At 42.7% G+C, this 20,769-nt stretch overlaps 1 protein-coding gene across 5 annotated transcripts in view; it reads left to right on the top strand.

The window, feature by feature from the left end:
* Ninl (ninein like) overlaps positions 1-20,769 on the top strand; it is a 70,832-nt gene that overhangs the window by 2,500 nt on the left and 47,563 nt on the right. The window lies entirely within an intron of this gene.

The raw sequence follows: 20,769 nt of genomic DNA, 5'->3' as shown, positions 1-20,769 counted from the left end.
TTTTGCTACTTCTCTGCTTGTCAGTATTTGAGTGTCAGTGACTCTAGGTTTGGGTTTAACTCAGTCCTTGGCTTCAGTAATGAATTAGAAATTCAGGCTCAGTGCCAGAAATTTTGTTACTCACAGCAGGAGGCCAAAACTTTGGATCAGACTCTCCCTGGAGCTGTTGGAAGGTGACCTAGTAGCAGGCTTGGCTCCCCCAATTTCCCCCATCCCCCTCCCAATTCTCCTGGGTGACTGTGAGCCTACTAGATTCTGACAGTTCTCTTTGAACCAACAGAGGTCTTTAAGGAACTGATGAGCCTTGTGGAGTAAACCTCTCATGTTATATATAGATAACATGTATCTAGCACGGAACTTCCCCTTGTCTCTGGTAAGACTCAAGAGATGGAGAGCATGTGAGGCTTTTTGTTTCCCAAAGGCTGGATGGAGTATGTTCTCCCTTGCATTCAAGTCATGTTTTGTTTCTGGAAGAAACCAGAGCCCGACACATAATTTTGATTGCTCAAGCTTGAAAAAGAGTGCTGACGTGTGTTGTAGGAATGTTTGTTTGTTTGTGCATTGTTTCGTATCTCTTTAGAGAAAAGCAGTGTTTTCTTTTTTGTGTGAAATGATACAGTCTCTGATATCCCAGTTGCCTTATCTGGGGGTCTGCTTCGTGTGGTAAGTAATGTTTTTGGTGTGTTGGAATTTCACTGAAGGGGTAACAGTCTATTAGGGAAATCAGAAATCTCTGGGTTTTTAAGTTTCAAAGAGTTTTGCACATGCAGATATATATGTTAAGATGTTTTAGCTGCCAGTGATGGAAAACATAGTACAGTGTAAACAAATGGGGAGATGACAAGACTTCAAGGTGTCCCCTGTGGCTGAGGTTACTATAGTCATTTACTTACTTCTCTTTGCATAGCATTATGTGGGGTAGACTGCAAATGTGCATCACTTCAGGGTTCTTACCGAATGTGAATGTTGACCGTGTGTGCAGAAATGCCCACTGTAGCTTCCTAGTCCCCCCCCCATTCCATCGAAAAGACTGCTCTACAGAGACTGCTCCTCCTACCAAGATGAAATTTGTCTCTTTGATCCAGCTACATACCCTAAACTCTGCTTCCTTATTTATCTTTATGTATAACCCCACCTCCTTGTGCAACTGTATGCTATAATCCCACCTCTCTATTCAACTCCATATAATAAACATGAAGAACCTCTGGGGTGCTGACATTTCTTTAGCAGAGAGCCCAGATCCCAGCTTTTTCTCTGTGTCTGTTTGTTTTTATCTCATTCCCTTGCTGCCTCAATTAAGTCCCTGGAGTTGTGCATGAATGTGGCAGTAATTGGACTTAGCAGGTTAACAAACAAAAAGACATTAACTAGGAGGAGGCCAAGTTAGGGGAGATTTGAAAGAAATTGGAAGGGAGAAGTGGAGGGTGGGTCTGGTCAGTTTCATTCTATGAATGTACAAAATCCTCAAAAGCTAAGAAAAATTATTAACATTTAAAAGCATCTGTCTTCTATTTATAGTGATTTAGAGTCTATGGCTCAAAAAAGCCTGTTGTATTCTTCCTTATTCAAACATATGTCTTCCTTGTGATAGCATTTCTCAATTTGGGGTGTACCTTAAAATTGATGTTATCTTTGCATTCATCAGATTTTGACACTGTTTTCTTTGTCATTTGTCTTAGAATCAGTGACCTCTTAGGTTTTTCGAAGGGTAGGGTCTTTCTCTGGTTCCAGTGTCTGAAGAGGAGGGGAAGATGAGAGTAGTTTCAGGTGCAAACATTTTCTGTCTCTCATCCCAGTATCCACATGCCAGACTGCTCCCCTGCTAGTGGCTGCTTCCACCCTTCACTTTGTACGTGTACAGATACTCTAGACCAGATTTCTGTCTTCACCTCCACACCTGAGTCCAGTCTTCCATGGTTGACTGCCTGGGGGTGGGAGTGGGAGGAACAGAAAGCTGGTTTTCAGTCAAAGCTGACTTCAGAAGGTTCAAGGCCAAAAGCTGAAACTCTAGTCCCCAGTGGAGATAGGAGACTGACTTTAAAGTGGCTGTGGGAGAGGTGGGGACGAAGCATTCGACCAATCATGCCCCTGTATAGCTAAAGGATGGGTCACGTTCTAAGAAATGCTTTGACAGGTGACTTCATAACTGTATAATCATCACAGAGAGTAGGTACACAAATGAAACCAGCTGTGGGGCCACTGGGATCCATGTTGAAGATGCAGTTTTTCTTAGCTAGATCCTCCAGCTTTGGCCTCCTGTGTTGAGATCATAGGTGAGGACCAGCTTCCACAACATCCTCATAGTGTAGTGATGGTGCTCGTTTGGTTCAGCTCATTTCTTGCAATAAGGAGAATCCACCCGCCTGTGCCTCGCTTGCCTTATTTCTCAAGGGGAAAGTTTCCAAGATAACGAATGAGGCAGCCTGAGAGTTCTAAAGCTCTGAGTGTCTGTGACTTACAGTAGGAGTGTTTTTAAACACATTCTTCAGTTAGAGTCTTAGAATGGCAGTGCACATTAGGCCAGCAGCTAAGTGTGCTTCCCTCTGACCTGGTGTGAGCCTGAGCTCCTGCTTCCTGGCAGTTAACTCTTCCAACACGTTCCTTTTCTGTACTGGTTACCAGTTCTTGGTCAATTTTCACTGGGTAATTTATTCCCGGCCCCAGGGAACCAGGTACCTTGTGCGGTAACCCTAAGGTGCTTTGCTGTCTCCTGCTGGGCCTTCTGTCACTGCAGTGCTAGACACTTCTATAGTCTCTTTAGATATTGAGGCCCTCTGTGAGTCACATAGAAATGTTTTCCAGCCCAAGTCTAATTTTTACTGGTTCTGGATTCCTGCTTGACTAAGAGGAAACTCCACATCAGCCCAAGATTATAACTTGCTGGGTTATTTTGTTTGGCATGTCTTTTAAGTAGAGACATCCAGTGATCTCCTCTTTGCCTGGTGTCTTGTCTGGTTGTGTTTATCGGCATTTAGGATGACTAATTGGGGGAAATTCTGAATCCCTTTGGAATCTTCCAGTTGTTGGTGTTGACTCTCACAGCAGGCCCATTCTTTAGAAGTAGAAATCCAAAATATTAATTCTTCTTGGATTCTTTGGACTCTTGGTGTGTAGAGATTAAACAAAACAAAGCAAAATGATCAACAGTGTGTGTTGATCCTCAGGCTCCCAATTGCACGGCTGGAATTTCAAATAGGAAGTTAGAATAATTACTTGAAGACTGTGTGAATGTGAATATTCCTGGGGTTTTCTCATTAGATTTTATAAGCTATGCTATGTCCTTCTCTTATTTCCTTTATATATAGCTAATGTGAAACAAACTTACACCCAAGTTCTGGTGAAGAGAAAGCATCTTAGTGTTTTGTTTGTTTGTTTGTGTTTTGTTTTTGTTTTTTTAATGAGTAGGGTGAATTGGGGTGTGAAGTGCTTGATTGAAACTTTTCTTCTTAATTTGGAGGACTGTTGACATTAATATTCTTTCCCTGTAGTTAGGGGTACTAATACAGATTTTTCTATAATATTAAGACCTCCCATTTGGTAGGGAAATAAAAGAGATAATGTTCCAATATATTTTGGATATGAAATCCCTGCACTTCGTAGAAACCTAATTTGTTTGTTTATTTCCAGACAGGGTTTCTTTGTATAGCCCTAGCTGTCCTGGAACTAGTTCTGTAGACCAGGCTGGCCTTAAACTCAGAGATTTGCCTGCCTCTGCCTCCTGAGTGCTGAGATTCAAGGCATGCACCACCACTGCTGGGCTTGTAGAAATATTTTTAATTTAAAATGTTATTTTATGTGCATTGGGTGTGCACCAGTCTTGTGCCCAGTGCTGTGGAGGCCAAAAGCAGGCACTAAATCCTCTGGAACTTGAGTTATGAGTTGTGAGTGAGTTGTGAGTTGTGAGCCACCATGTGGATGTTGGGAATAGAGTCTTGGTCCTCTGGAAGAGCAGCCAGCACTCCTAACTGCTGAGCCATTTCTCCAGCTCTGAAACTAAATGTTTAGGTACTAAACATTCCGTGTGTGTGTGTGTGTGTGTGTGTGTGTGTGTGTGTGTGTGTGTGTGTGTATGTGTGTGTGTGTGTGTGTGTATGTGTGTGTGTGTGTACTGTTGGTAGGAATGAGGAAATTTTTTTTTACGTTTGTTTTATAACTGGAGTTAGGACTCATTTAATTAGCTCTATATCCTTATACCCATATTTCTTGCCACTGGAAAAAGCCAACCACTGGAGGGACCAGTTATTTGGGCAAAGAAAAAGACTTATTTGGAAAGCTAGTGTGCTCTAGTTTTATGTCAACTCGATATAAGCTAGAGTTATCTGAAAAGAGGGAACCTTAATAGAGAAAATATCTCCATAAGATCCAACTGTAAGGCATTTTCTTAATTTGTGATTGATTGGAGAGGCCCAGCTCATATGGGTGGTGACTTCCCTGAGCTAGTGATCTTGGGTTCTATAAGAAAGCAGGCCAAGCAAGCCATGGAGAGCATGCCATAGAGAGCAAGCCAGTAAGCAGAATTCCTCTGTAGCCTGTGCATCAGCTTCTGGCTCCAGGGTCCTTCCCTATTTGAGTTTCTGCCCTGACTTGCTTCAGTCTGAAAGTGTAAGCCTAATAAACCCTTTCTTCCCCAACTTGCTTTTGGTCGTGATTTCATCACAGCAATAGAAACCCTAACGGGGACAGCCAGCGTGGAGCCTGTGGCCAACAAAGATCACCTTGCTGGGGTTTTATGGATGGATACAAGGCCTGCAAAGGGAATCAGGAAGGTAGGTTAGCACAAGAGTGCTTAGAAACGTTGGGAAGTCTGCTTTTCTGATACCAGGCAAGGCTGTTCTCTCTAAGCTACTGGGGCTTCCCCGCTCTGTGAATCTAAAGACAAGTTTCTGATTAGAAAGTTCTAGAACTCACATCTTTTTAGCTCCTTTTCCCCAGATTGGTTCCAGTGCAGTTACAAAAGTCATAATTTTTTTTCATCAGGAGAAGATAAAGTGAAGGCTACTCTGTGGAGAACAGGGGAAGTAGAGACAAACAACTTCTGTGGAGGACAGGGGAGGTCTGTGGAAGGCAACGTCCTTAACAAGATGGTAAAGGGCAAGTTTTCATTATAAAGTCAGAGACATCATCTACAGCAAAGCCAGTGGGAAAGCAGTGTGTAAAAGCATGTGTGGTGTATGTGTGTGTGTGTGTGTGGGGGGGGGTGATGTCAGTGGTGCATGTGCACATGTGAGTGAGGTTGTAGGAGGACATTGGGTGTCACTCTCTACCTGTCACCGTATCCCCTTAGAATAGAGCTTCTCATTGAATCTGGAGCTCACTGGTGGCTTTTTGGTTTATATCTAGCTAGACTGGCTAGTCAGTGAACCCCAGAACCCTGTCTATGCTCTTAGGCCACACCTAGATTTTGTGTGGGTGCTGGGCATCTGAATTCAGGTCCTTGTTTTTGCAGAGTTGTCTCTTACCTACTGAAGTGTCTTTCCCGCCTGCTAACAACTTTTTAGTCAGCTAAAGGGTTTGCTCTGCCACAGCGTTGGGCAAATTGCTTGCCTCTGCCTGCCCCATTTTCTCCATCTGTCAGTTGGTAACAGTCATGGTACCTCCCCTGTAAGACTCAGTCCATCAGTGCTTAGGAATGTACTCAGGATCTTCCTCCATAAAAAAAAAAAAAAATGTTAGTTTTGTTTATCAAAATGTGCTGCCAAGTTTCAGTCATGTACTGAGGGGAGGTCCCAGGACCTGCATGCTGTGAGGCAAGAGTTCAGAAAATCTCCCAGGCCCCATCTTATTTTTCTACATTAACCTTTAAGGTCACTTGACTAAAACAAAATGAAACAAAGCACTCAGAATAGCAAAATGTGTTGAAACTTAGGTCATTTAGGAAAAAGGCTCTATTAACATTTTTCTTGTCTTGTGTTATGAGCCTTTGAAATGAACTCTTTAGTCTTGAGGCTTTTTCTTTTTTTAGATTAAAAAACAATGTTTAAAGTTATGGGTATTTTGCCTACATGTATGTCTAAGAACCACATGTGTGCATTGCCTATGGAAACCATAAGAGGGTATCAGATCCCCAGCACTGGAGTCAGGGACAGTTGTAAACTTATGTGTGGACCCTGGGATTGAACCTGGGTCCTCTGGAAGAACAGTCAGTGTTGTTGACTGCTATGTCATCTCTTCAGCTCTGGGGCTCATCTTTTTTATCTTCTTTTTTTTTAAATTATATTTTTTTAAGATTATAGTTGCCTCATTTCTCCCTTCTCTTTGCTTCCTCCAAACACTCCAGTGCAACTCTCCTCTCTTTCAAATCCTAGCCCCTTTTGCTTTAATTTTAATTTATTTAATTATTATTGTTGGACACGTGTGTCCCTCTGCGTGCATACATGCCTTAGATCACTTTCTCTGTTCTCAAAACTGGGCAGCTTCTCACCTTATGAAATGAAGTCCCTGCCTCTGCCTCCATCTCCATGCTGTTGCTAAGCAGTCGGGTAAGGTTTTCGTTTCAGACACTTGGCTTTCAGTTTGGAACTTCCATCTGCTCCTTTCAAAATAGTTTCTCTGCTAAGGTTCCTGGTCTGCATGCTCACACCCCTTCCACACCCCTGAGTGGTTACAGTGGCAGACAGAAGCTGAAAGCCACTCAGTCCAACCTCTGGATCTTCTGGGAGTGTTCTCTGGATGTATTTTTCTTGAGAGTGCTTTGGGGGTTTTGTTTTGTTTTTGTTTTTTGACTATTAATTTCTGTGGCAAATTTTGAATTATGTCTTGGATTGTGAAATGCATCACATAGATGTTGTGGATTCTCTTAGAATTTCTTGAAGAATGCTGATTTTTAATTTCCTTAGGAAGGCGGCCTCAGCTTGGAAACTGCCTACTGGGCAGCTCACATTATTTCGGGTTTTATCCTTAGCTGAGTGCTGGAAGCTGTTCCACATGTGTAGGGTTTAGGACCATCTAAAGATTTAGGCAAAATTTATTTATAGGATTTGTAAGTCTTTCTCTTTGTGGGTCTCAAGATTTTAGGTTTTTTTTTTTTTTTTTTGGTTTTGTTTGTTTGTTTGTTTTTTGATAGGAACTCTACACAGGAATACCAACAGAGTCAACTAACCTGGACCTTGAGGCTCTCAGAGTCTGAACTACTAGCCAAAGAGCACACACAGGCTGGACCTAGGCCTCCCGGCACATAGCGCATGTGCAGCTGGGTCTTCATGTGGGTCCCAAACTGGAGCAGGGCTGTCCCTAAAGCTGGTGCCTGTCTGTGACATTGTCCCCCTAACTCAGCTGTCTTGTCTGGCCTCAGTAGGAGAAGAAGAACCTACCCTTGCAGAGACTTGATGTGCCAGGGTTGAGGGATACCTGGGGTTGGAGCTCCACTTTCTCAGAGGCAAAGGGGAAATGGAGGGGGGGCACTGTGGGAAGGGAGACAGGGAGGTGGGACAGCGATTGGGATGTAAAGTGAATGAATAAATAAATACATATTACTTATCCATTTTTAAAATAAAAAAGAAGTTTGTCTATCTCATAGTGTTAGATGCTTAGGTCCCAAATCAGGTGACTATATCACTTAAACCCCTGGGGAGGGCCTCCTGGTGCTGACATCACAGTAGCAGTATAGAAGATATCACATGTTAAGACAGAAAGCCAGAGAGTTAAAGGGACCAGGCTCACTCTCATAAAAGTTACTCTGAAGAACCTGTTGGGGTCTCACTAGAACTACATTACTTTCTTGTGAGGGAATATCCACAGTGAACTGATGCCCTTGTGCTAGAACCCTGCCTCTTAGTAGTTCTAAATACCTCAGTGCTGCCCTATTTCATACAAAACTTACAGCATGTGACCCAAGGAAGAGTGAATTCAAACATGTCCAAATGACCCTGGCCCTAAACTTTTGATTTTTATATTTACTAAAACTGTTTAATTCATCCCCTCCTTCCCTTCCTCACCCCTATTTTTAAGTCTTTATTTAGTTTTGTGTATACAGGTGTTTTGTATGAATGTATGCTTGTCCACTACCTGCATGCCATGTTATCTATCCAAGAATTTAGGATGCAATGAGGTACACAGCAGGTGCTTAGAACATACCTGTTGGTGAAACGGATGCTTTATACCTTGCTTCCCCAGCCCCTTTTAAAGGTTGAGATGGAACTGGCTGTTTTGTTCAGGCTGGCTTCACACTTCTGGGTTCCAGGGATTCCCCAGCTCCAGGTGCAGGAAGACTGCATTGACCTTGCTGTCTAGAACGTGGGCTGTCTGTGGCTCATGTGCACACACTGTTGTACCTCTTCCCGTTAACTTATCCCCTTAAGTTACAGTGTGCTGCTCTTCTTTTATGCTTCTGTCTCACAGAGCGTTTTCTGTCATCTGGAGGAGGCTTAACAGGTGATAAGTACTATGTGGTCCTGGGTCGTCAGGTTGGGGAGCCCATGGACTCAGTTTTACCTACATAAAAGAAGCACCCAGGGTTTGACTGTTTCTGTGGCTCAGTGGAAGTCATCACAGATATTTATCTGTGTAGAACGAGGTTGCTTAGGTCTCTTGAGACACATACTGCTTACAGGCAATTGCTGAAAACTAAAAATAATGCAAAACATAAAACTCTGGGAACTAATATGAGGCCTTAGAAACAGAGCAGAAGGTGTGAGCCTGTGACTTGTTTCTGGTGCTAGATGTGGGAAAGAACATAGTGGCTAGAGGAATGTGTATTGTAAGTGTTTCTGCTTGGATGGAAGCCCAGGAACCATACAGCTCTGAGGGGAGACGGTATCTCAGTGGAATGATATCCTGAGACGTGGGAGCCCAGGAAATACACAGCTCTGAGATGGGACAGTGTCCCAAGGGAAGGGTTTCCTGAAGGAAATTTCACAAAAGAGTTATTTGGAGGGTCCGGGATGGCTGGCCTCTGCTTTCAGTTCGTGAACATCAAGGAACTTGGCAAAAGGGTGGTGCTATTATATGGGATTTATGAGGGAGCTGAGCTTCTCGGGGCAGAGATTTCCAGAATGAGGATTTGGATTTCAAATCCTGAACTCGGGGAGGTTGGTGGGGTTAGGGTTAGGGTTAGGGGATTGGTGAGTTTTCCCTCTCAGGGATTGGTGGTTGGTTTTTTTTTCACCCACCACCACCACCACCGCCACCACCCCTTTCCCTATGTGGCCCATGTTTAGGGTATGAGGGCCTTTCAGGCTGCAGCTGGCTCTTGCTGAGGTGCCATCTTTGTGGGGAGGCTGGAGAGTAGCTGCTGCCACTGTGGACAGCTCCTGTGGCACAGCTCCTGCCTGCAGTGGTGTTTCACAAAAGCTGTAGGCTAAGACAGGAAAGAAGGTGTTGCCGTGTCTTCGAGAGGCACCTCCTGCTGAGGCGAGAAAGGAGATGCACCACCACAGACAGACTTGAAGGCTGCAGAGCTGCAGAGATGTCAGTGATGCTTACAGACACCAGAAGAGAACATTGGATCCCTTGGAGCTGGCTACTGATGGCTGTAATCCTCCATATGAGTGCTGAGAGCTGAACCCAGGTCCTCTGCAAAAGCAGCCAGTGCTCTTAACTGCTGAATCATGTCCCCTTCTTTGCCCCCTGCTCCTATTTTTAAAACAGGGTTTTTCTTGCCTTCAAGTTACAGGTCTTCTGCCCTCAACTCCCAAGTACAAGGATTATGGGTATTGCACACCCAAGACTGGTTTTCTGTCAGTATTCCAGCTGCTGTGAAGGTGGGGACCTGTTAGTGCCCCTGTGACTGCCCCTCACTTCCAGAATCCTCCTACTTCATGCATGCTTTCTGGTTGGTGCTTTCTTGAGGTGATTCTTCTTTGTATTTGGCTTTTTGTCTTTTGTCCAGTGTGAATGTAAAGGCTAAGACTTCTGATATAGTCCAGAAGTTTCCTAATGGCTTTACCAGCTACCAGCTATTCCATTCTGTAAAGACTGCTCTCTCTTGCCCCGTGCTCACCCTCATTTCCATCAGATCCTAGAAATGAGCTTTCCTAGCTATGCAGGACATTATAACATTTAATAAATAATATCTATCCCCAACATGGACAAAATCTGATGGTTGGCCAGTGGAGAAAACTGTGAATCAGAATTCCCGGAAAGACTTGTATCTGCAAAGGCTGACTGGCTTATTAGAACTTCAGTGTTGTGCAGAGGTTGCAGTGTGCAAGTCCAGAGCCTAATTATAATTTATCTTGAGCTTTCTTGAAGCCTCTGAATAACCATTCCTTGCTCCTTCAGTCAGATCTAACATCCCGTGACTAACAGATAAAATGCATTCTGGAATGCATTAGCTTAACAAAACTCTAATCTTCCACCAGTAAAAGGGCTAAGAGTGTTGACATCCAAGATCTATTGCAGAATCCTTTCCATCTTGATATGATCTGCCTACCTGATGTGCCCACCAATGTATTTTTAAAAAGTGTCTTGATTTATGGCTTTCTTTGTTCTTTTACTAAAAATTCATTAAGTTGATACCTCACCAGAACATGGTATTTGGGGAGACCCAAATCTGTATTCCTAGGACATGATCACTATGCCCATCATCTAGGCATACCCCATAATCATAGCTTCCTGGAAGGTAGATATAGAAGAACCACTTAAGTGCAGAAGTTCAAAACCAGCTTTGGCAACATACTAAGTCTCAGAGCCTTGAAAAGAAAACTTTATTCAAGCATTTCAGTTCCATAAATTCACATACATACTTTAACATGTCATAAAATTGATAGATACATGTCTAAATTTATATTGGAATTATATCACAAATCTTGTATGGTGGAAATTAGTGTCTGACCATGATCACTATGACTATGGAGTAAACCATGTCTTTCTTTCCTTTGAGATGAGAACTGTTGCTTTCATTGATACCAGAGTCTTCATCTGTGAAAGTGTCACTTTGACTGGATTAGCCTCCTATGGTTTTAAAATGTATTCAATATTTTGTGAGTGTTTCGTAAAACTTTATAGAATGTTGAAATTTTCTTTGGTCAGACACTGAAGAAAAAAATCAAATATAATGTTTTTCATTACACTGTGCTTTGTGATTTCCAAGAGACATATCACTTTCCAAGGGAACTCCTACAAATATTGGGGCCAGAAAATGTTTTAAAGCCATTTGAAAGAAATTTTATTATCTTAAAAGTACACCTCAGACACTGCATCATAGAATAATAACTGTTGCTTTTGCCAAGGATGCCACAATGGAACCTCTTGGACATGCTATCAGTGTGTCCTTTCTTACTCTGGATGGTAGTTATGAGTATGTTTGCTTTATAAACATCCCTTGAGTAAACTTACCAATGTAATAATGCTGGACTCCTGCCTCCTGAGCTCTGCCTGGAAAATTCACATCCATTTTCCTAAAGTACTTGCTGCAGCCTGCCTTGTCTGCTCTGGGGAGTGTTGCTTGTGAGTTCTTTCCATCTTTTGGGGACTGGACATTTGACCCTCCCACACATAGGAGAGTCTCCCTCAATCTTTTTGTTCTGATCGTTCTCTTTTAAGGCAGGATGTAGTGGACTCAGAAGCACTATCTTGAACATGTGTGTCCCTGAGAGGCTCACCCTCCTCGCTGCCATCTGGTGGGGAAAACCTATCATAGACAGTGTTCCCCACCCAGGTCCTGGGTGTTACATGCCTGTGTTTGTCTTAAAAGAATAAGAAGTTACCAGACTCTAGTTCAGGCAGATGCTGATGCTGACCTAACTTATTTATTTTAGGCTAACTGTTATCTCCTCTGGACTTTAGAAGGAACTATTTGTTTTGCTATGGAAAATAACAACAGTTGTTATTTCTTTTTTTTTGTTTTTGTTTTTTTGTTTTTTTGTTTTTCTTGGGTTTTTTTTGTTTTCAACTTGAAAAGAGTTTAATGACATATTATTGTTTCTAAGATCCATGTTAATTTTCTTTTTTTTTTGTTGTTTTTTTTTTGTTTTTTTATTAGATATTTTATTTACACTTCAGATGCCATCCCCTTTCCCCATTCCCCCCCCTTAGAAAACCCCTATCCCATGCCCCCTTTTCCTTTTTGCATTTATACATTTTTTTAAAATAATATTAATCATAAGCGTTATAAGTTTGGAATTGTTCAATCAGAGGTGTAACCCACTGACCAACCTAGATATAGCAACTATCTTTGACTGGTGGAGATACATGAATATCTGCCTCCCTGTCTCCCACCTCTTTCTCTCTTTCATCACCTAGCTTCTCCTCTCCTTCTTCTTCTCCTCTTCTTACTCCTTTTCTTCCTCTCAGTACTCCTCCTACCTTAGCTCCTCCTACACATCACCCTTCCTGTTAAAATGAAACTTTTCTCTCAAAATACAATTAGAGCATAATTATGCCAATTTGTACCAGTGAGGTACAAGATAGTCCTAATACCCCATCCATCCTTTTGTTGACTAACCAGCACCTCTGTCATCTATCCTAACTAAAACATTTAGCTCTGAACCTGGTTTTAGGATGAATGTCAGCTGACGACCATCCACTCAAATCTTTTCTCAACCCCGTCAGAAATCCAGAATGACTGAGTTAACTATAATTGTGGGAAGCACAAAACATAGCTTCTAAAACTTAGCCAATTTATAGAGACCTCTGAACACCTGAAAAGCCCCTATACTACCGAACGTTGGAGCATCAAATCTTCAGCCTTCTGGCCCAGAATCATCTGACAGACCTTGGTGATGCAGGATTATTAAGGACTGATTACTCCGTCTAGGCAGATATAATCAGTCGACTATTCTGCATGTGTGTCCTTTTCTGGACAGTAATTTGTCTGTAGATGGAGAGAGGCAATTCTTGCCTAGTGGCTGTTACCACACAACTGGAGTAACTCCAAGGATGCTCAATTTCTTCTTAGAATCCACGACAGGAAGCTGTCAGGAGCAGACAGGTCTCTAATCAATATGAACATTAATATATAAATATTTGTAGCGTCAGTTCTATGGACTTCTGATGTTTTGAAAACCAACTATCCATGTAAGGTAACCTGGACTGTTGTCTGTTCACTCCTCTCAGCTATTTCTAAATAAAATATGGAAAACACCCTAACAATAAACTCAAAAATATGAATTTGCTATAGTCCCTTAACTCATAGGTTAACCGTCCCAAGTCAGTTAAAAAGGTTAAAAAAGGGCTGGGTCTAGGCATTGTATTCCTAAATGTGTTATACAGGCACAATGCCCATGAGTGTATCAATATTCATCTCATTTTTATATTAATAAGAGGCTTGTACCAATGAAAACCTTAAATTTGAGATCAAAGTAAATTTTGTACCATTTAAGAAATTATAACTTCATCTTGATAATAATTATACAGATTTCTACCAATAGGTTATGGCTATGCAATAAGTCCTAGCTAATCCCCCCTGTTCCAACAAAACCACTACTTGTCCCTAGAAAGACAGACCATTATTAACCACATTAGTCCCCAAGCTCAGGGAATAGGGGCACTGACTCTTCTTTAATTTCTTCAAGCTGATTAAGGGCGTTGAGATTTTAGAAGAGGGGTGGGGGGAAGAGTAAGTTGATAAGCCTCTGATGCTGTGTCTTCACTGAATCCAGATGGAATTCCAGGACATCAGAGGTTTGGGCAAGTCTGCTCAGTATGCTTGATGAGTAGATACACCAAGGCTGTGTATTCTGCAATATACAATTCTCAGAACAAGTTTTAGTATCAAGAAAAAAAAAATTTTCCCACCCCCAGGGGGCTGACTTTTTTTTTTTTTAAAGATGTTGGTTCTGAAGACTTTTTTTTTCCCCGCTTGTTAAAATTGGTTGTAGTATTTACGTTTCAGATTTTATCCCCTTAGCCTACTTCCTCCCACCACCCAGAAACCTCCTATCCCATCCCCCTCCTCATGCTTCTATGAGGCAGTGACCACACCTACCCCCCCTCACTATCCCCTCCCGGCCCTCACATTCCTCCCCCCCCCCCACTGTGTGTTCTTTTTTTTTTTTTTTTATGGGACCAAGAAACTCCTCTCCCACCTATGTCCAACAAGGCCATCCTTCCCTACATATACCTCTGGAGTCTTGGGTCCCTCCCTATGTGTTCCCAGGCTGGTGGTTTAGACCCTGGGGGGCTCTGGTTGTTTGGTATTGTTGCTTTCCACCTGGGGTCAATAACTCTTTCTGCTCCTTCAGTCCTCTCACTAAGTTCTCCATTGGGAAACCCCTGATCATATCAGTGGTTAATTGTGAATATTGTCCTCTGAGTGTGTTAGTCTTTGGCTGACCTCTAAGGAGACAGCTATATCATGTTCCTCACACTATGCACTTCCAGCCATCCACAACAGTGTTTAGATTAGGTGGCTGTACATGGGATGAATACCCAGGTGGAATGGTCTCCTGATGGCCCCTCCTTCAGTTTCTGTTCCATGTTTTGTTTCCCTATTTGCTCCCTTGAGGATTTTTGTTTCTCGTTCTAAGTAGAACTGAGGCATCCCCTCTTGGTCTTCCTTCTTCATGAGCTTCATGTGGTCTGTGGGTTGAGTCTTCACTAATCCAAGCTTTTGGGCTAACATCCGTGGAGATATGTTTGTGTAACTATCTTCTTTTGGGGTTTTTGGAAGATTACTTTCTTGCTTTTTCTAGGTTGTAGTTTTCCTCCTTGTGTTGGAGTTTTCCACCAATTATTCTTTGAAGTGCTGGATTTGTGTTGAGATGCTGTGTAAATTTGGATTTGTCATGGAATATTTTGGTTTCTCCATCAATAATGATTGAGAGTTTTGCTGGGTATAGTAGTCTAGGCTGGCATTTGTGTTCTCTTATGGTCTGTATGATATCGGTCCAGGATCTTCTGGCTTTTATGGTCTCTGGGGTGAGAAGTCTGGTGTAATTCTTATAGGTCTGCCTTTATATGTTACTTTGCCTTTTTCCCTTACTGCTTTTAGTATTTTTTCTTTGTACATTTGATGTTTTGACTATTATATGGCGGGAAGTATTTCTTTTCTGGTCTAAACTATTTGGAGTTCTGTAAGCTTCTTGTATATTTATGGACATCTCTTTCTTTAGGTTAGGGAAGTTTTCCTCTATAATTTTGTTGAGGATATTTACTGGTCCTTTTAGTTGGGAGTCTTCCCCCTCATCTATACCTATTATCCTTAGGTTTGGCCTTCTCATTGTGTCTTGGATTTCTTGTATATTTTGGGTTAGTAGCTTTTTGTATTTTGCATTTTCTTTGACAGTTGTGTCAATGTTTTCCATGGTATCTTCTGCACATGAGATTCTCTCTTCTATGTCTTGTATTCTGTTGGTGATACTTGTGTCTATGACTCCTGATCTTTTTTTTAGGTTTTCTATCTCCAGGGTATTGTCCCTTTGTGATTTCTTTATTGTTTCTACTTCCATTTTTAGATCCTGCATGGTTTTGTTTAATTCCTTCTCCCGTTTGGTTGCATTTTCTTGCAATTCCTTAAGGGATTTTTGTGTTTCCTCTTTAAGGGTTTCTATCTGTCTACCAGTGCTCTCCTTAAGTTCTTTGAGAGTGTTATTTATGTCTTTCTTAAAGCCCTCTATCATCATCATGAGAAGTGATTTTAATTCTGATTCCTGCTTTTCTGGTGTGATGGGGTGTTCAGGGCTTGCTCTGATGGGGGAGCTGGGTTCTGATGATGCCATGTAACTTTGGTTTCTGTTGCTTAAGTTCTTGCTCTTGCCTTTTGCCATCTGGTTAACTCTAGTGCTGCCTGTACTTGCTGTCTCTGACTGAGGCCTGTCTTTCTAGTTATCTAGCTTGTGTCTGATTTCCTAGGGGTCCAGATGTCTCTGTGATCTTTTCCAGCTACACTGATTACAGTGGTACCTCTAGGATGCCTCAGGATATGGTGCCTCCAAGGTAGTAGTCCAGCTAGGTGTCTGCTGTTCTGGGTGAAGTGTCTCCTCTAGAATATCTCAGGATATGTTGTCTGAGGCTCTGAGTTCATTTGTTCCTCTGTGGCTCTGGATTGAGTGGACCTTCCAGTATGTCTCAGGTGGAATCCGGGGTCCACACAACAGCAGACCTGGCAGAGGCCTAATCCAGGCCTCAGATCTGAGAACTAGTTTCTAAGACACTGTCCAAGTTAGAGCGCCTGGGATCCCTGCTTCCTCTGGGTTCTTGGAGGTTGGGGACAGAGCTGCCACCCAAGATCTGCTCAGTGCTCTGGCCCAGACTGGAAGGAACCCAGTTGTTCTTTCTTTCTTTCTTTCTTTCTTTCTTTCTTTCTTTCTTTCTTTCCTTCCTTCCTTCCTTCCTTCCTTCCTTCTTTCTTTCTTTCTTTCTTTCTTTCTTTCTTTCTCTCTTTCTTTTTTGTTTTTTGAGATAGGGGCTCATGTAGCCCTAATTGTCCTCAAACTTTCTGTATAGCCAAGGATAACCTTAAACTTTTGATCTTCTGCTATCACTAGTGAGTGCTGGTATTACAAGCATATGCTACCAATATTATACCCAGTTTATGGGCTGCTGGGGATTGAACCCAAGGCCTCATACATGCTAGGAAACATCTAGACTGCTGAGCCACATCCACAATCCCTGCTTCTTCTTTATAATTGTCTTTAATAGTGAAGGAGATCAGAGAGATAGTAAAGCACACAGGAGAGAGAACACCAGTGGCTGCGCCTGAGTGCTCCTGTCCCTGACAGAGACTACTGTCAGCCAGTACATGGCTCTGTTTAAAACACCACTTCCGCAGTTCTTGCTTTATATCACATCTTTTCCAGTATAATTTTAAGGCCACTTAAGATTCTCTTATAAACAAATGTAGGAACTAGCTTTCAGTATAGTGGGGTTTCGAATGGGAAGGCTGGTGAAAAGAGAGGCTGAGCTGATGTGAAGATTCCTGAGACATCAGTGGGACCTCACTGGTGCAGGGCTGGCTCTCCTGAGTGTCATTCATTGATTCTAGCCAGACTCTGCTCATCCAAGCTCATCGCACAGCAGGAGCTGTTGGCCTTAACAAATGAGCAGAGCTCTATCCAAGTCACCATCAGAGCTGCAAGAATGGCCCTTTGTACTAGTGTACACCTATTATAATCCAGCCTTCAGTAGCATCATTACAAGTTCAAGGCTAGTTAGGGCCATGTAGTGTAAGACCTTGTCTCAAAAATGGCAAACAAACCATAAACCGACCAAACAAATCTATAACAGAAAATAACAGCTATTGGAAATTCCTTTTGTCTCCTTTTCCTGCTGGTTCACAGCCCCTATTTTTCTCACTGGATACCCGTTTGAGGTAGCTCTAGTTTCTGGTTTCTGTATCAGGGTAATACTGGCTTCATAAAAGCAATTTGGTAGCATTTCTTCCTTTTTTTTCTTTGTAGAATTATTTGTCTTGGTAGATTCCTGCAGTCTGTCTAGCCTGAAGCTTTTAAATTTTTTTACTATTGGGCCATTCTCCTATTGGGCCATTCTCACTACTGGATGTAGAACTGTTAAAATTATTAATTTCAACTTGATTTAACTTTGGTGTCATGTATGTCTAGAAATGCATCAGTTTCTTTTAGACTTTTCAGTTTAGTGGGATATGTCCTTGTGACTTTCTGAACTTCACTAGTATCTGTTGTAATATCTCTACTGATCTCTAATTTTATTTAGTCTTCTCCCTGATTTACTTGTCCTTAGAGTGTGTTTTGTTGATCTTTTCAAAGAGCCAACCCATTGTTGCATTAATTATTTGTATTTATCTATACTATTTCTGCGCAGACTTTCTTTCTCCCCATCTACTGCTTCTGCATCTGACATTTTTCTCATGATGTGCCATCAGGCTATTTCTGTTAGATCTTATTTTTTATGTAGACACAGCTATAATACCGCTCTCTTCATCATATCCCATAGGATTTTAGATGCTGCATTTTCAACTATGTGATAGACAAACACCATTACAGTTCTTCCTTTCTGGTTCAACCTACAGTCCCCTTATCCTGGGTGGGGATATCAACACCTGTACAATTAGGTTTGAAAACCCAAGACACCCACATGTCTAGGAAGAGGAATTTTAGGGGTTAGGTCTAAAAACACAAGAGGTGCAAACCTGTCACCAAAGAACCAGGATCCTGACAAGGATGGTAGATTATTAATGGCCAGCCTGTGCTTCACATTAGCAACCTGCTTCAGAGAAAGAAAGGGCCAAGAGATCCTGACATTTATGTCAAGATGGGTAAAATGAGAGGGTAATATGCTGAGCACAGGAAAGGAGGAAATTATCGGATAGAGGAACCTAATATGAGATTCTAAAATGATGTTGGCCTAAGGATGGAAATGATCCATTGTGTAGCAAGAAGTCAGAGACATACTGCAGGCTATGAATGTGGTGGATTATCGTCAGTTACTTAGGTTCTGTTCACCAAGCTACTAGTGTGATGAGATGATATAGCAAGAAATAGTGGTGCCATTTGATGGCTTAAATATACAATAAATTTTATTTTGAAAATAAAATTAAAATCTTTGTGTACCACATGGAGATATTTGGTCCAGGTTCCTGTGTGTGATTCTTGGTAACACTTGTGCAGGCACAGCTGGTACCCAGCTCTCCGTCCACATCTGGGGGGCTGATCTTCACCTAGACACACAATGCCTTAAATCAACAACCACTTGGCTTTCAAACTCTGGGTCCTTTGAAAATGGTTTCAGCTGGGCGGTGGTGGCGCACGCCTTTAATCCCAGCACTTGGGAGGCGGAGGCAGGCGGATTTCTGAGTTCGAGGCCAGCCTGGTCTATAGAGTGAGCTCCAGGACAGCCAGAGCTACACAGAGAAGCCCTGTCTCGGGAAAAAAAAAAAAAAAAAAAAGAAAGAAAAGAAAAGAAAAAAAGAAAATGGTTTCAGTTCTGCAGGCATGGGTGATGTCACTGTTCTGTGTGGTGCCAGCATAAAGAGCCCACAAAGTAACTGTCACTGTTCTGTATGTCTGGCTCTTGCAGATGACAGTCTTTCTTGAGACTTCTAATAGGGAAGTGGTGTCCATGCCTAGGTGGCTGAGGGGCAGTAACCCCAGCTATCTCTCCTTGCCCCATGCACACCACAGTGGACGTAACGGAGGGAGGCGACTTGAAAAGCACCTTGCACTGATCACTTGGCTCCTGCCAAGACAGAGAGGCATCACCCTCAGTAAAATCTCCAGATTGCCTCAGACACTGTTTGTTCCCCACATGAAAGCACCAGTAAAACATCCTGGGTGTGCCTTGGATCAGCAGACATTTTTAATTGTTCCTCTCAGTCCATCTGCTTGTGGGTCTGGATTTGGCTCTACTTCTCTGTCAAACAGCAGAGCCTCTTCCATCAAGGAGATGTGAAAACAAAACGTTTTGGTAAAAATTACAAAAAATCCAATTATGCATAACCTGTAACTGATCACTTCTTCCTGATGGCCTGAGCCAGGAAATATCACCTGTGAGCCTCTCTTCCGTTCAGGGTATTTGTGCTTAAAAAGGAAGCCCTTTCCCAGGTCCTTGCAGGTGAGGCTGGCCACAGGACTTGTTCTGTGTTGAGCGAGGTTCCTGGTGTTTTTTCTGCAGTTCCCACAGCATCAGGCTTTGGAATATTCATGGACTGGCACCAGAAACCTGGCCTTCCTCGGCCTGCAATGGAGATAACAAGGTAGCAGCAGCCAGGGCAGCAAAGACATGTGCATGCCAGGTACCAGTTTTGTGGTAAAACTAATCAAAATAAGCCAAATACTTTGCACTAGAGAGCAGGGTCAGGAGGTGGAGGAATCCATTTTCTCCTTAACCACATTTAACCCTTAACCCAGGGTTTCTGGGTCTTTCTACTTAGTGGGAATGGGGCAAGTCACCATGGGCCACACTGTCATATCAGGGGATCCCATCTGTTTTACCATAAACATACTTCTTACCAGCACCTTCTCTGGACTCTAGTGGCAAGCACTTCAGTCCATAGGTAATCCTCACCTTGCACATGGCTGGGTACTTTGGGCCAAAGTGGGGAGCAAGGCCCATACTGGCTTCCCATGACTCCTGAAAAGCAGTAGAATAGGTAGTTAATGTGTCAGAAGGGAGTGGAGACAAGATAAAACTGATTTGGAGGAATGTTTTCCAGAAGTCGGAGTCACTCAAAATATGAAATTACCTTGTTTGGAATGTGGATTCTCCCCACTTCAAGGAAATTTCATGTAGCTCAAGCTTCGGAGGGCTCCTCAGAGGAGACAGGACAGGACAGGACAGGACAGGACAGGACAGGACAGGATTTTCTCTCTGGCATGATAGATACAATGTCAACAACCCCCTCAATGTGCATGCAGAATATATTAAGGGAAGAAGAAACTAGAGAGTGTATCCTTTCCCATCACACCCCATCTACTTGTTTTAGCCTGTGTCACTGGCTGCCATGATTTTGCTATTTGTCACTGGGAAGCAGCAACACAAGCTCCTTAAGGCTTTGGAGATCCTCTTCTTCAGGCCCTTCCAGCCCCACCTCAGTGGGACTCTGGGCACAGCCTAGCACTGCCTTCGGAGATGCCCCTGATGGTCTGTTTCCCTGGAGGATGAGCTGCTGTCTTGTAAGGATTCGGTGCCTGTATTCTCTTCCTGGATCTCCTCATTGGGAAACGGCTCCTGGTTGTAGACTTCAAGGAGGACGTGCTGATACTTGTGTCTGTAGACTCAGAGCTCCATTGGCCACATCTTGAGTGTTTTCAAAGGTTGAGGTTTGTGAGCATGTGAACAGTGAGCATGTGGTTCCTGATGATTATGATGATGATATTGTTGTTGAGGATGAAGATGTGGCCCCATGCTGATCTCCATCTCTCTAAATGTCTCTTTTCTGAGATGAGACATAATCCCCTGCAGTGGGGAGGTATT

Source organism: Arvicanthis niloticus, chromosome 2 (assembly GCF_011762505.2).
Source record: "Arvicanthis niloticus isolate mArvNil1 chromosome 2, mArvNil1.pat.X, whole genome shotgun sequence".
Taxonomy (NCBI): domain Eukaryota; kingdom Metazoa; phylum Chordata; class Mammalia; order Rodentia; family Muridae; genus Arvicanthis; species Arvicanthis niloticus.
This window is presented reverse-complemented; position numbering and strand designations above follow the sequence as displayed.